This window comes from Hipposideros armiger, unplaced genomic scaffold, assembly GCF_001890085.2.
Source record: "Hipposideros armiger isolate ML-2016 unplaced genomic scaffold, ASM189008v1 scaffold_259, whole genome shotgun sequence".
NCBI lineage: Eukaryota > Metazoa > Chordata > Mammalia > Chiroptera > Hipposideridae > Hipposideros > Hipposideros armiger.
The window spans coordinates 1,881,580-1,896,118 of record NW_017731609.1 but is presented as its reverse complement, the minus strand read 5'-3'; positions in this window follow the sequence as shown (position 1 = coordinate 1,896,118).

The window sequence follows — 14,539 nt, the reverse complement described above, 5'->3', positions numbered from 1 at the left end:
GGTAGCCCATGGCAACCCACTGCCACAGGGGCTGCAGCCTACGCCGTCGCCAGCGACTCACAGCATCCCAGCTCCAGGTTGAGCTGTTGTTCATCATCTTAGCTGTAGAGGGCAGTGTCACTGGCCCTCATATGTGGGATCCGAACCGGGACCCTCTGGCGTCCCAAGCCAGCTCTTAACCATCGCGCCACTCGGCCAGCGCTCCCTGCCTTCTTAAACAGATCAGACAGGTATGATTGAATCATGTCTTGATACTTCAGGATTATCATCATGTAGATCATTTTTTACAGAGTTCTAGAGTCCAATGATTCCAGAAAAAGAGAGAGGGTTGTAGGGCTCTTTCTATATTGAATGGAATCAGACAGCTTTTTGTTGTTTTTATTTTCACCCATACCGGCAATAGATTTGGAAATTATAAAGCACTTTCTTTGTCTTAATTAGGTGGCATTATGATACTCATTATAACAGATAATAGTTGACGTTAATCAAAACAACCAACTTTCTAATTGAATTGATAAACCAATCAGTCCCCTAAGGCGCTTTATAGCATACTATGTAGAGTGAGAATAATTAGATGTATTTGTACAATATGGTGAAAATTAAAAGTAAAAAAATATGATTTGTAAGTGTAATTTACAGTGTTGGGATTTTTTTCAATAATAATTATCATCAGTGTTTCACTGGGGAAATTGCTAGTAAAATTCACTTCACATTTATAAACTGAAGAACCTAAACCAAAAATTAAACAAACAAATACATATCTATTATTAAAAGAACAATATACACATTTGCTTATTTATTTAAACTGGATTGTCTTTATTCATTTAAGCAGCAGAAAGAAATTGTTTGAGAAGGGCCTGCTTGCAAGAAATCTACATCTCCTTCAAATGCCCAGGTATAAATACGTTTGTTCTTTTTAAAATTAGTCTTTTATATTTTGATGTGAACAGAGAGTTCTAAGCAAGTTTTGATGTGGGGGGTGGGGGTTGTAGTTAAGGGAAGGGATTTGTCAGCCATGGGGAGATGAGGAGCCTGGAGTGGTCTCTATGGGCTGAGGTATACCTGTGAGCTCAGGTTACTGTTAAAATATAGCTTCCTGTAAAAGGGGAAACGTACTAATTCTCAACTAGAGTCTCCTGGAGGGTTTGCTGGGCCCCATCCCCAAAGTTTCTGCAAGTCTTTGGTGGGGCTGAGAATTTGCATGGTCAATGAGTTCCTGTGAATTGCTGTCTACTGGCCTGGGGACCACACTTTGAGAATCACTGTTAGGGTGCTATGTAGCTCAATTTGATGAAATGTATAACTGGGTCCTCTAAATTTTCCAAGGTCAAGTAAAATCCTGGAATGGTCAGTCCTGTTGGTAAGCACAAGAGGCCTGGTTGCCAAAACAGCTTTTAAGAGATCATACAAAATCTATGTAAGTATAACTTATAAGGCCTTAGAAAAATCCTTTAAAATTTTAAAACATTCTAAGGCAAATATCTTCTACCTTAAAAAAAAATGTGTGTGTGGTGTGTGCATGTGTATGCATATGTGTATATATATGTGTGTATTTGTGTGTGTATATTCAGTAAGTTAGATGTTTTCTACTATTTTCTCCGCTTGTAAATTATCTGATATAAAAATGTGCTGGGATGAGTCCCCACTGACCCTGGTCCTATCATAGTTGAAAGTAGAAGACTTGTCAGGAAGAATAAAGAAATTATTTTTAAAGTCATTCAGAAGGAGACCTAAGAATGGAATCTAAATTTTTTATTCTGAATCTCATTTTTCACATGTATTCCAGAAAACTATTTGAAAAAATTATATTTACTAGAGACCCTATAATTAAGGGTCTTAAACTGGGTTTTCTGTATGCCTACGAGGTCCATAGGTGGGCAAACGGGTCTTTTAAATTCTTGAAATGATATATAAAATCGATTGTACATTTGTGAATTGTATGTTTTCCAGAAAATGATCTACTACTTCCAAGAGCTTCACAAAGCTATTCAGATAATATATATGCATTTTTTAATTTTAGAAAGAAAATATACACCTATAACAAAAAATTTTTATGTGCTAATACTGGCTATCTTTAAAATCACCACAATATTTATTAAAGCTATTTATTTAAAATATCTACCTACACATTGTGTTGGCCTATGTTTCACAAATAAATCAAAGAGTGGTAGTAGCTACCTCGCTTTAAAAAAAATAAAAACACCACAGAATATACAGGTGACAATAAAAACAATCGCCCAGTTGCGAAACTATGTAAATATCTAAGCCATGTACATTAGAGACAATGGCACCACTGTATTTTTTGCGATGGACAAAAAGGCAGGGAGGCTGCATGTTCTGACAGAGTTATGTCAAGTAGAAATCAATACCCCACTTCCAGTGTGTCAAGATGGTATCATGGAGATTGTGGGATTTCACTCTTCATCTTTCCTACCCTTTTCACAACCAAGTTCTCAGTTTATTTTTGAAAATGGTTCACAGGGTGCTTATGTTAAAACAACAGACATTTAAATGTTAACATTTTATTCAATGACATCTTTGATTTAAAGGGTTTCAAATGAAAAATAGGTTGCTAGTAGGCTTTAAATGATGTCAGAACAAAGCTTATCTTCACGTGGAAACAGGTCTGGGAATTGTGTTCTGGAAACTAGCTATTGTCACATTGTCATTGACAGAATGCAATTCAAAACCAAGTGGTGGGGAGATTACTTATGACTAATGACTCAAGAAGAACATTAGTGTGAAAAAGGAGCCGAGGAGGCAATGCCACAGCATCACATTCACCCAAGGAGGCTGGTGTCACTGGATGGTGAGTTTGCTAGGCTTTCAGAATCCACGTGAAATTCTGGAAGAGTCAGACCTATTGGTCAGCACAAGATGCTTGACTGTCAAGTCTATGCAAGTATGCCTTCCAAACTCTCAGAATAGGGTCTCCAAACTTGAAAGCGCTCCAAGGCAATTATCCTTTGATAAAAAAAATTAATGAATGTGATGCCTTCTCTCACCTTTCTCCTTTGTAAACTAACAGCACAATCAATTTACCATCAGTTGTCGCTCATTCTACTCCTATACTTATGAGCTCTATGAAAAGAAAAAGTGATTTACCCAATCTGAGTCTCAACTTTTCCATAGGTAACTTGTGGGGTAAAAATAGGGTTTTATTATAAGAATTAAATAATAGATACACAGCATCTGGGATATTATAAGCACTAAAACTTATTGGTTCTTTCCTTATTCTAAGGGATTTCAAAGATAGCACTCAAGCAAAACTCCTTTGTATTTTAGTCTGGATCACACTGTGGTAAGTACCTGTGAGTGAAATATTCAGTTACTTCAATTCAAATATTGTTTCTAATTTCAGGAAATCACCTACCTCTCAATATACTCTGAACATATTATAAAGATAGTCCCATTATAATGAGAGTTTTAAAAAAACAGTTTCTCTCTACAAGTATTGCAAATGTAATACATTTCCAAAAACAAACAGGAAATAGGTGCCATTGCTTAGTGTTTTGTGGGCTGGGACGTTATTCCTAATTTGAAATCATTGGAGTGGGATGTTATTCTCTTGATTGGAGAGCAGCCTCCAGGGGTATGTGTACACTCTGATGTTCGGGGGAACACGTTATTTACCACCTGTAAGCTGCCTATCTTGTTATTTTTGTTAGGAGTAAAGCTGCAGCCTTTACCTCCATTAGGTAGTGTAGTTTGGTTAATGGATGGGTAACAGGAAAGAGTGTAAGGGGAAGCCAATGTTAATGTGAACTCCTGCCGTTTTTATTATAGTGGCACCCGCAATAGTTAAGGTTGAGCAGCTGTTTCCATTATGAACTCCTATTTCAGAGGTTTATAACTGAGCTGTAAAAATTTGCTCTAGGCTAAATCTCTGCTCATCGGGTCTTAGCCTGGGAGAATTTTTTCCCCTATAACTTTTTTTTTTTGAAAAGAAGAAATCAATTTAGCTATTTGAAATAAATAATCTAAAAGCACAGAGATTTCAAAAATGCTGAATTTTTATGTTGATAATTTCAGATATTGGAATGTGATGGTAATTCTATAACTCTGACAAGAAAAGGAAATCTCAAAATTGTACCTTTCAAATGTACATTTGCAATGTTTAATGCTGACTGCTGTAATGATTCACCAAGACAAGCAATATCTTAGGCCATAAAACTAATCATGTGTCAAAAAATACCAAGATCCTCTTATCTTAATATTAATTTACTTAATAATCAGATATGGCTATGGAAATTGGGGTAGCTCTTCCTAGAACTTGTTAAATTCATTTGCATTTCAGCAGAGCAATAAATTGACATGTTAAACTGATGAATGGTTATTGAAGACGTAGATGGCATGTTTATTCATATTTTTAGAAGTCCTTGACAGATATAGAAGGGCTTATCTATGTGGGCCATAGAAAGCTTTATATACACATGATGACAACAGAAGTCTACATGACACAATGGAAGGACTACAGATATTGACATCACAGCATGTTTTAAAATACAGGTTTTATTATTACTTAAGTATGGTGAGACCAACAGATCAGGAGACAATTGCCATTGAAAAGATAGTTGGTTATATTCACAGATCCCAAGGGAAGGGTATGCCACACTATGGAGGGCCCCACAAGGAAGCACCAGGGTAGTTAGGATATAGAGGGACAGAGAGAAATTGTGTACAAGAGGCATTATCGTGGTTTCCCTTAGAAGGAACAGAAGAGGCAGAGTAAGTAAGTTTTTTTTTTTTTTAAGATTTTATTGGGGGCTTGGGGAAGGGGAACAGCATTGTGGAATTGGGGAAGGAGAACAGACAAGTTGCTGTCCTTTTGTTCTTTAGTCTAGTTGTGGAGGACGTTGCTTCACTGGCCCATGTTGGTGTTATCATTGCACTCTTCCCTGGTGAGGTAGTCACTCGCCGGCCATTGTTCGGCCGCTCATGGTGGCTCACAGCAGCTCACGAAAGCTCACGCCAGCTGCTGACCAGCTGCAGCTTATGCCATCACCGAAGACTCATGGCAGCCCAGCTCCAGGTGGAGCTGTTGTTAACCATCTTAGCTGTACAGGGCGCAGCATCACTGGCCCTCATGTGAGATCCGAACGGGGGCCCTGCTGCTCAGAGCTGGCATCCCAAGCCAACTCCTAACCAACGTGCCACTCGGTCGACTCCAGAGTAAGCAGGTTTAAGATTGTCTAGTTTGAAACAGAAATAGGCTGAAAAATACAGAGAAAAAACCAATGGCTGCTAGATGGGAAGGGGTTGAGGATGGAGGAGAAGGTGAAGGGATTAGAAAGTGCAAATTAGTAGTCATAATATAGTCATGGGGATATGAAATACAGTATGGGGAATATAATCAATAATGTTGTAATGATTATGTAAGGTGCCAGATGGGCACTAGACTTATCAGGGGGATCACTTCATAGACTGTGTAAGATACATGACCAATATGCTACATGAGGTGTGACAGTTAAGTTCATGAACTTGTTGCAATGATGTTGCTAACCTTTTTGGATATCAGAGAGATTATTCATTATGAATTTGTACCAACTGGACAAACACTTAACCAAGTTTACTATTTGGAAGTGCTGAAAAGGCAAGGCTGCATGAAAAATTTAGACAAACTTTTCACCAACAATTCACGGCTCTTGCATCACGACAATACACCAGCTCACACGGCACTGTCTGTGAGGGAGTTTTTAGCCAGGAAACAAATAACTGTATTGGAACAACCTCCCTACTCACCTGATCTGGCCCCCAATAACTTCTTTCTTTACCTGAAGATAAAGAAAATATTGAAAGGAAGACATTTTGATGACATTCAAAATATCAAGGGTAATAGGATGACAGCTCTGATGTCCATTCCAGAAAAAGAGTTCCAAAATTGCTTTGAAGGGTAGACTAAGTGCTGGCGTCAGTGCATAGCTCCCCAAGGGGGTTACTTTGAAGGTGACTATAGTGATATTCAGCAACGAGGTATGTAGCACTTTTTCTAGCATGAGGTCACAAACTTAATTGTCCGACTTCATATATCTGAAGCTGAAGTAGAATAATAGTGAATGTCAACTATAATTATGTAACTATATATAGTCACAGGATGTGGAGTACAGCATAGGGAATAGAGTCAATAGAATTGTAATAGCTATACATGATGTCAGAGGGGTAGTAGATTGGAGGGGGGAGGTTATCACATTGTGAGGGATGTAAATGTCTATTACATTGCTTTGTATACCTGAAACTAATTAAAAAGAAAAGAATGACAAACTAAAAAAAAATTGTCTAGTTTGAGTAATTTCAGCAGGCTCTGGGACGTAAGGGTTGTCTTCAGTTGTTTGGTACCTGGCCCTGGGTGACTAGGGCAGGTGGGGAGGGGTCCAGAGTGTAAGAGCATGATAAATGAGGTGGTTGGGAATGTGGGCCCTGGATTGATTGGTTTGCACCTCAGAGGTGCTCTGACTGGCTAGTTGTTTACTATCTCTAGGAACTGGCTAACCTTGTGAGAGGCAGCCCCTCCAGAGTCAGCAAAATCCAGATGTCAAGTGTCAGAATACAGATGATAAAAATCATGGTCAATACACAGTACTTGGTTTCAGCTTCTGGGCCTACTCCCTGATGTGCTATATTGAATACTAAGCAAGAATTAACATTTGAATCTCAGTTTTCACCTCAGTGAAAAGGGGAAAAATCACCGTGTCTCTATCCACCTCTCAATTGGTATTCAGATTTTTCCTCTTACTAGCTATGGGCCCTGGGCAAGTTACTAAACCTCTCTATGTTTCAGTTTCCACATCTTTAAAATGGTGAGAACAAATGGTATGTCATAAGGTTGCTGTGAATATTAAATGAATTAATCCATACGAAACAATCAACACAGGCTGGTACTCAGCAATCACTAAATTAATAGTAGTATTTTTTTAAAAAAATAAATATAATTTCCTTGTAAGCCCAACTCTCCATTGCACAAGTCTATGGACTTGGAGTATGGTGGTTTAGAAAAACTGCTCTAAATCTAGTGGTGTAGGGAGAAAAGGCATTCCCACTCCTGTTGGAGTCATCCATCAGCCATTGCTTGGTTGTTACCTTTCAGTTTAATTGCATAGCAGGAAGAGAGCTTGAGTTCCTAGGATGCTCAGTGCAATGGCAAGATAGTCAGATAACCCAAGGGGGTTGCTAAATAGGCTATCTTGCTTATTGTTTTCCTACCCATCTACTCTCTGGTCTATGTTCTGCCAATGACTGCAGAGGCCATTGACACGGATCCAAATTTCTCTTACCCAAGGCTAACATGGCCGCGCAGAGCCAGTATAAAAAACTCTTATCTGTGTAGGGGGAGGAGTTTTTGTTTTTAATTTTTATTTTACTTTGTTTTAGGAGAACACAAGTTCACCTGCTACTCTCTTTCCCCTCAAAACAAACAAACCCTTAAACCTCCAAGAGAGATAAGCAAAACCTAGCCAAGGACAGAGTAACGTACAAGCCTACAAATATTCTCTTTGGTCATTGTGGGAACTGTTACATGCATTTTTCTAAAAAGGAACAATAACTATTGATATAAAATATTTGTTTTTCATGCAACATACAACATACATGATGATAATCCTACTCTGAATTTCCCATATTTATCTAGTTTCATGGTCCAATTATTTTTTAAAAAAATAGTATGCGTTGGCTTTTATAGGGATGTAGCTATTTGAAGTTAATGGAAGAAATGGGTACTTTTTTCTTCTGAATGAAGGAAACAAATTTTTCCAATAGCTCCTGCAATGCAACAAAGATAAGTCAGTTGTAGTAAACAAACTCTTTTACAAATTGTGTTCCTAGTAACCCAGGAGACATCAACAGATTGATATTTCTAGTATCCCATAGATATTAATATATTATTCCAGCAATCAATAAAAGAATTTCTGGTAGATAGGTTTGGGAACTGTTGGGTGAAAACAAATCTCTTACCATAGGAGTAATACACTTAAAGTGCATTAGGAATCTCCAAGAAAAAGATACAACATGCAATATTTTTTATCTTATTTAACTTTTAACTGCACGATTTTTAAAGTATGGTCATGTATAGAGTGAGGATCATCAGCATTCCACGGATCAAAGTTTGGGAAATAATAAAATTGATCTGAAGAGTCTTGTGATGAGATAATCACCTCATCCTTTGCATGGAATTAGGTCATAGTTTTGGTCTATCCTTATCCCTTAGGAGTGTGTGGGGTTTCATTTAGGTTCCTGGGTGCCCAGGAGTCAGCTTATCAACAAAAATAACTTACTCTCCCAGTAATTTGTATTATGAAATTACTTAATGTCAAAGAGTGTCATAAAGTAACACATTCTGTTTTCTCCATTCATTTGTCCCTTCACACATCCACTTACTAAAGTTTATGGAGTGCATAATATTATTGATATTAGTTTGTTTTCTCAGCTTTAGTTTCTTTCTCTAGTAAAAGTTTAGCATCCATTTCAAAAGTTTAGAATAAAACAAAATGCTTGAGAAGAATAAGGAACAAATGCGGGCAGAGTTAGAAATAATGGCTGCTTTTCTAGAAAACAGGAAAGTGATCTCCAAAGATCAGTTTTGAGGCTGATCTTTAAAAAAATCTCTTTTTAAATTCTATGGTAAAATGTGTTCAAGAAGCATGAAGCAATCCTAAGCAATGCAATGTCACATCAATAGCAATAAATTGCACAGGTTTTGTGTGGCTAAAAATAACTTTGTATGTGCAAATGTAAATCATTATGAAAATGGCATTTATGTGGTCACCTCCACAAATAGCGTAGCCACATAAATGGATTTCTAAACAAAGAAAAGAAAAAAATCTTCAACCAAGTTTACTATGTAATAGTCTGAGTTTCTTCCAGGCATTATCCTTAATTGTACATAATGTCTACATATATATATATACATATATATACACACACACACATATATATATATATATATATAACATATATGGTATATATTTTAATTAAACTCAGAACAAGGATTTTCTATGTTGCTACATAACTTCCATAATTATCGTCTTAGTGTCCTATATTCCATAAAGTAGTTGTACCCTAATTTACTTAACTACATCTCTACATCAGGATGATTTCCAAATATTTGTAAGTAATGCTGTAATAAACATCTTTGAGTGGTAGCTTTTCGCCATCTTTTGGTTTAGGCAACATTTTCAGCAGTGGAAATGTGAGTGTTTCAAAGAGTAGAAACACTTTTATGGTTCTTGTGCCATATTTACATATTGCATCCCCAAATTATACCACATTGCACGGTCATCAATGATGCATAAATATTTCAATTTTCATTTTAGTCTAGACCAGCAATGATTACCAAAAGTAAATAAAATTTTGCTAACTTAATTTATATAACATGATATTTTGGTGTTTGGTTACTTTGTATTTCTTAAACTCCCACATTAGGCCTTTCTTTTTATGTTCCTTTATTAATTTTCCTTTCAAATATTTAGGGTCCTGGTAAGTTATCTATTGCAGCCTTAATATTTTTCTTATGAATTTGTATGTGCTTTTTAGGTGTTCAGGTGTTAACTAATTACAAACAACGTTTTATCCTCAATCTATTGGTTTATGTCAGTTGCTCATATGTTTTGTGTGTAAAAGTTTATTTATTTATTGTTTGTAAAGATAAAGGTAGAGATTTAATGAACTTTTTTGTTTTCAATTTCTAGTTTAAAAACTGTGATCAGAGATTGTAATCTATAATTTTCTAGTTTTTTAAAGTTTGTTGAAGTTGTTTTGAGGCCTTTATATGGTCAATTTTATAAATGTTTCATGTATACTTGAAAAGAACATGTACTTTTCAATTGTTAGTACAATGTTATATGTATGCCAGTTAGATCAAACTTATTTTTGTATTGTTTATATTTATATATTAAAAAAACCACTTTGTTACGGTATATTTTGATTACACACACACACACACACACACACACACACACACACACTCACACATTTTAAAGATTTTATTGGGGCATCGGGGAAGGGAACATTGTGTTTTTCCAGGACCCATCAGCTCCAAGTCAAATTGTTGTCCTTCAGACTTAGTTGTGGAGGGCATAAGCTCAGCTCCAAGTCCAGTCGCTGCTTACAATGTAGTTGCGGTGGGGCGCAGCCCACCATCCCATATGGGAGTCGAACCGGCAACCTTGTTGTTAAGAGCATGCACTCTCACCAGCTGCACCATTTAGCTGCCCATTGGCAGCTCAGCAGCAGCTCAGCTTGGGCGCAGCTCACTGGCCCATGTGGGAATCGAACCGGTGACCCCTTTGTTCAGAGCTCACGCTCTAACCAACTGTGCCACCCAGCCGGTCCCCTTGCTTTATATATTTTGAGGCTATCTTATTGGGCGCATACAAATTTAGAATTAGTTTTTTCTTTTGGATGAAATGCTTTTTTGTGATTACGTATATAGTAATTCTCTTTATACATAATAGATTTTTAACTGAATCTATTTTATTTGGTATTAATATGGTATATCAGGTTTCTCTTGGTTAGTATTTTTTCTAATATATTCTCCTATCCCTTTGCTTTCATTTTTCTACGTCTTTATGACTTAGGCATGCCCTTTAGAAACAGCGTAAAACTGGATTTTAATTGTCTGTTATTAAACCATTATGTTTAGACTTTATGTTTATTTTAATTACTAATTTATTTTGGCTTGTATCTTGCAACTTATTTTGTGCTTTGTTTTTAACTTTGATTTTTTTGTTCTTTTATTCTCCACCATTTTGTCTGTTTTCTTTAGTTGCTCTAAAGATCTCTTTGTCTTTGATATTCTATAGTTTCACTATAATGTGCCTTAGGGAGTTTGTATTTAGTTTTCCAACTTAGAGGTCACTTTAATTTTCAAATCTGAAACTTTGTGCCTTTATCTAATTTTGAAAAATTATTAATTGTTGTCTTTTCAAATATTACCTCTTCTCCATTCTTTCTATTTTCCAAGTTTGAAAATTTTATTATACATTTATTGTGCCTTCTCATTGTAGTCTCCATGTCTCTCTTTTTTTTATTGCCTATCCATATGTCTCCAGAGAAAAGCCTGTATTTATACTTGATGATGATAATAAGATTGTATTTGTTTTGTTTGTTGTCATAAAGTTGTAGTTTAAGTAGCCCAGCATTCCCCAAAGAGCTTTGAACTTCGCACCTCTGTGAAAGCTGGGAATGGAGTTTGCCCAGGGTGGATGGTTCTGGTGAGGAGTGTGGTGTAGTCTGTGGCTGGCCAGCTCCCATAAAAGGGTAGATAAAAAAGGTAAGTAGGGAGATCCTATTGGTCCCCATGGAACTGGTGAGGTTAGGGAGGGGATGGTTCAGGTGGACGCTGAGGGTGGGAGGGAGGAGTTAGTTTAGTCCCAAGTGGCATCAATGTCTAGAAAGGACTAGTGGCCATCGGAGTGTTTTAAAATTGGGTATTACATATGTTTGTGATTTTAAATTTTATTTATTTATTTATTTATTTTAAAAGACTTTTTAAATTGGGGAATTGGGGGATGGGAACAGCACTGGGGAATTGGGGGAAGGGGAACAGACAAGTTGCTGTCCTTTTGTCCTTCAGTCTAGCTGTGGAGGACGTTGCTTCACTGGCCCAAGTTGGTACCATCATTGCGCTCTTTCCAGGTGAGGCAGATCAGTCGCCGGCTTCTGGACGGCCACTCACTGTGGCTGCTGGCCGCTCACGCTGGCTGCTGGCTACACACGGTAGCCCATTGCAACCCACTGCCACAGGGGCTGCAGCCTACGCCATCGCCGGTGACTCACGGCAGCCCAGCTCCAGGTTGAGCTGTTGTTCAGCATCTTAGCTGTAGAGGGCAGTGTCACTGGCCCTCATATGTGGAATCCGAACCGGGGCCCTCAGGCATCCCAAGCCAGCTCTTAACCACCGCGCCACTCGGCCAGCCCTGTGATTTTAAATTTTAGAGTGAAGCATACTGAAAAGAAATTTTCCAGTTTTTTCTGTAATAAGAAAAATGAAATAAATCTGATATTAAAATAAACTTTTTGTATCAGAATACTTGTTAGGACTTACTGTGAGTGTTTCCTCTGTTGTCAAGATTCGGGAAAGAGAAGAAAGAAGGAAGAAAGAATGTGAAGAAAAGGAAGAATACGACGCTAAGCTAGAAGCTGAAATGAGAAGTTACAACCCCTGGGGGAAAGGCGGATGTGGTGCTCCTCTGAGGGATGCAAAGGGAAATCTCTCCATGTCTCTTAATGTTGCCACCATATGTTTAATTTCTTTATCTCTGCAGTGCATTCGGCTTAATTTCTTCAGCTTCATATTCTAATTCTCCAATATTTTCTTTAATTTTGTATAATCTGTTTTTTAAAAATCTAATTAATTTTTTATTGTTATATTACTTTCTAGAAGTTTATTTATTTGTTTTCCAACTCTACCTCATCTTTTTTATAGTATATTTTTCTTTCTCTTACTTTAAATTTATTCTTGTCTGTCTGTAAAATTTTTCCATAATCTGAAGTTATTGGAGGTCTAATGGTGTACCACTTTTGTTTTGTTGTTGACCCTTACTTATGGTAGGTTTTTTTCTTAAATGCTTTGTAACTTTTAGTTGTAAGATTATGTTTTGCTATGCTTTATCTGTGCAGTCCCAGTGTAGCTTGAACTGAGGGTATGTCTTTTCAGGGGGAATTTACTTTTGCTGTTGCCATGTTCCCCTAGTGTGTTGTCTTCTGGGAAAAATTTTTAGTTGCTATTCTTGTTTGGGTGTTCCAGGACCATGCTATAAAATCAAATCTTGAGCTTGTGTGGGCCTGTAATTATGGATTTTAAGGAACGCCTTTACTTTTTCACCCAGAGTCAAGGCAAAGACATTCAGCTTTCTTATCCTCTCCTTTGACAGAGGATATATTTGTTTCCTTGTCAAACTTCCATTGAACATGTAGACATTTGAGGGCTCTGACTTCACTGTGAACCTCAGTTCCAACTCCACCCCGCTCTTTTTGTGTACTCAAGGTTTTGTCTCCTGTCTCTTTATAATTAATACTGAGCCCCTAGGTTACCAAGTCAAACCCACATCCACTATTCTCACTCCTCTGCCAACTCCATAGGGTAACGGGATCATTGGCCCATTGCTACCCCTTTTTCAATTTCCTCTTTTTTTTCTACCTTTGACAATTTGTCTTACTTTCTTGTGAGTTGTGATGTGCTTTTATTAGGATTCCTGGATGTTTTATAGGAGAAAGGTGTTCAGATTATTTAACATACCACACTACATAATGGAAGACCTTTAGAAGTATTACCCCAAAGCATACATTGAAGTGTGCTATTGATGTATTTATTGCTGGTTGATGTTATTTCAGAAATGACTTTCTGAATATAAAAAACAAAACAAAACAACATTTATAATGATATAAGGAGTAGAGTAACTGCTATATGAGGGTAGATTTTGATTATTCTTTCTTAAAAGTTGAGAGTTGATAGAAGACTATTAAATTTTTAAGGTTAGGTCATGGGAGTTTGGATGTCTTTACTAAATTTCAACATAAGGGACTGCTCTGTTTTTAAGAGAAATGAAGATATTTTGGTTTCATTGCTAATCATTGGGACTGCCCTGAGGAGGAAGGTTTTGATTCCACAGCAAGTTTTCTTGTTGTCTTTCTCAGAAATTGACTTTTGGTTGAATGAACCCAGTATAAAAATTATTTTCTTCCTCTCATCTTCTAATAACGCAAAAATTCACACATTCCTGGGAAACACAAAGTGGGTGCCTCAGTTACTGCCAGGCCTGATTTCCCCCTTTTTCTTTCGGTCTCCTTGTTGCCCCTGCTCATTACAGGAGCTAGTTTGTGCCAGACTGATTCTTGCCTCTACTGCTCTTCTGTTCCCATTGGTTGTCCTTTTTAATTTTCTTGATTTCTTTTATCATTTCTTTTCTATTCATGTTGTACTCCTGTGTTTCAAAGTAAAATAAAAAAATGTTTTATCAGAATTTCTCTTAGGGAGGGTAACTTGAGTTATTTGTAACGACTGTCTTGTCAGACATTTTGTGTCAAAACTGAGACCTGTTTTGAGTGGGACTGTCACCCAGGTTTCTGAAGAAAGAGAAAGCTAATAAAACTGTTATTTATTAGAAACAAGTGATCTGGACGTTGATTTGATGTTAGGAGTAGGGAGGAGGCAGAATTCTGATAGAAAAATAAAGCTGCTGAGTCTTCATTTTGACCCCTCTCTGTAACTGAGAACATTTTATTAACATTCACTTCACTATTGGTATGAAACTAAATTGAAAAGGGAGGCACTTCTGTGCCTAGGAATATGTGAAGCACAGTGGAGATAGCTCATTTGGGTGAAGCAGCTGCGGGTGAAGGCAAGGGTCTGTGGCCATCTTCGTTACATATGTATTCAAAGAATTCTGTAGTTACTTGTTTGACTCCCTGTGGAAAGGCCTCTCAAATTTGCCCCATATAAAACTAACGAATTATGCAATTTATTTAAAATTTAGATGTCCACATCTTTTCATCTGTGTGGTGACTTTCACATTAAAAAAAGAAAAACTTAATAATTCTGACTAAC